Here is a 2,587-nt window from a genome sequence, read left to right as displayed (position 1 = left end):
GGGAACAAGCAAAACATGGCAGCTAGCTGACACCCCCCACCCCAACAGCTAGCAATCCAAAACATTTCAGTGGAGCCTGAGTGGTGGGTGTTGTCTTCTGACACACTTCCAGTGAGGTCAGGGGGTGTGGCACATGCTAATGAGTTATGCTAATGAGCTCCTGCACCTCTTTTTCTACGAAATGACCCCTGGATGTCCATAAGCCAAAGGCTGTTTACGGTATTCTTAAGAGCTATTCATTTGCCATGTCAAAAGGGCAAAACTTGTCCACCGAAGATCGTCGGCTGCTGCTTCCCTCTCGTAATTCTCTCTCTCATTGTTCTTCTATCAAACCAGAGGCATGCTGTTGAACACTATGGTTAGCTAGATTCCAGTCCAGTCGCACCATAGAGACCCACAAGATTTCCAGGGTACGAGTTTTTTCAAGAGTCAAAACTCCCTTCATCAGATACACATGAAACGGCCTTAGACTGAATCAGACCCTTGGTCCAGCAGGGTCAGTCTTGTCTACTCAAACTGGCAGCAGCTCTCCAGGGTCTCAGGCTGAGGTCTTTGACATCACGTCCTTCCCGATCCCGGAGATGCCACTGAGTGAGGATTGAACCTGGGACCTTCGGTATGCCAAGCAGATGCTCTGCCAGTGAGCCACGGCCATGGTTTTCTTCAGGATAATTTGAAGAAAGACGTTAATCACCGCTTTGTTCTTAACAAAATATTGAGCTGAATCAAGAGGCTGACACCTTTCAACATAATAAGATTACTCCCTGAGGTCTTTGACATCACGTCCTTCCCGATCCCGGAGATGCCACTGAGTGAGGATTGAACCTGGGACCTTCGGTATGCCAAGCAGATGCTCTGCCAGTGAGCCACGGCCATGGTTTTTTTCAGGATAATTTGAAGAAAGAAGTTAATCACCGCTTTGTTCTTAACAAAATATTGAGCTGTATCAAGAGGCTGACACCTTTCAACATAACAAGATTACTCCTGAGGAAGATTGGGACGAAATGAGCTTATATCCGGGTGCTCATTGAGAACGATGGAATGATCTGTAAGATGTTTTACAGATAGTATTTAACAGATAGTATTTAGCTGCTGGAATGTATCAAACTATGTCAAATAATTGTTGGAAGTGTAAAAAGCATGTGGGTATGTTTTATCATAAGGAGCTGCGGTGGCTCAAGTGGTTAAGATGCTGAACTGCAGGCTGTGGAAGGTCGGTAGTTCAGCAGTTCGAGACCCGAGTGTGCCGCATGACAGAGTGAGCTCCCGTCGCTAGTTCCAGCTCCTGCCAACCTAGCAGTTCGAAAGCAAGAAATTACAAGTAGATAAATAGGTACCACTTCAGTGGGAAGGTAACAGCGTTCTGCGCGACTTGGTGTTTAGTCATGCCGGCCACATGACCACGGAAATGTCTTCGGACAGCGCTGGCTCTTCGGCTTTGAAATGGAGATGAGCACCGCAACCCTAGATTTCGAGCAAGGGAATCTTCACCTATGTTTTATCATATGTGGTGGATGTGTGATATAGTGAGTAAGTTTTGGGTTATGGTACATACTCTGATACAGTCAGTTTTGCAGATTTCAGTACCTTTTCAACCAGAATCGTTCTTATCGAATTGTATACCATAGAATTTTGACAAAAATCAAAGATATCTTATAATCCATGTAGTAACTGCAGCGAGAATTTTATTGGCAACTTATTGGAAATGTCCAACACCTTCGGAACATGATTTAATAGCGATTATGGAAAGTGCGGAAATGGATCAATTGACCTCTATGCTAAAAGGGCAAATGGAAGAAGGCTTTCCTGGACTATGAAGAAGAAGAGGAGAGTGGATTTATACCCCGCCCTTCACTACCCAAAATAGTCTCAGAGTGGCTTACAAACTCCTTTCCCTTCCCCTCCCCACAACAGACACTCTGTGAGGCAGGTGGGGCTGAGAGAGCTCTTGACAGAAACTGCTCTTTTTCAAGAACAGCTCTGACAGGACTATGACTTGCCCAAGGTCATCCAGCAGGTGCAAGCGGAGGAGTGGAGAATCAAACCCGGTCCTCCCAGATTAGAATCTGCGCTTAACCACTACACAAAACTGGACTCCATTCTATAATTGGATAAGAGAGAAATATAAAGATATGGACTTCTTAATAATATAATATTAAGACTTCATGAACTTTTAAATCTCGCAGTTTCTCTGTGTAGAACATTAAATCACAAGTAGAGGAAAGTTACATGCAGGAAATTATCGCTTTTGACCTTCCTCACTCCTCTGTATTTTAAAAACTTAATAAAGATTTATTTTTAAAAGAGAGTGAAAATGATGGACTTTTCCTTGTGATATTGCAAAGCTTCAGTTATGATATAAAGCGACGTTTACCTTGAAAAGGTAAATACTAAATCTCCCAGTCATTTGCATCACAGTCAGTGCCTGCTTGTTTGATGTAGTTCCCACCGGGAGTTTGGCAACCCTCGACCCCCGCGCCAGCTAGGAGAGACCGGATTGCTCATTCCTCCTCCTCCTCCTCCTCCCGAGGGCACCGGGCTAAAGCGCCCCGGGCTGGAGGCGCCGCCGGGGGAAGGCGGGATGGGC

This window comes from Gekko japonicus, unplaced genomic scaffold (genome assembly GCF_001447785.1).
Source record: "Gekko japonicus isolate JY-2015 unplaced genomic scaffold, Gekko_japonicus_V1.1 scaffold5044, whole genome shotgun sequence".
NCBI classification, from domain to species: Eukaryota; Metazoa; Chordata; class Lepidosauria; order Squamata; family Gekkonidae; genus Gekko; species Gekko japonicus.
The sequence above is the reverse complement of the archived record's forward strand: the minus strand, read 5'-3'. Positions refer to the sequence as shown.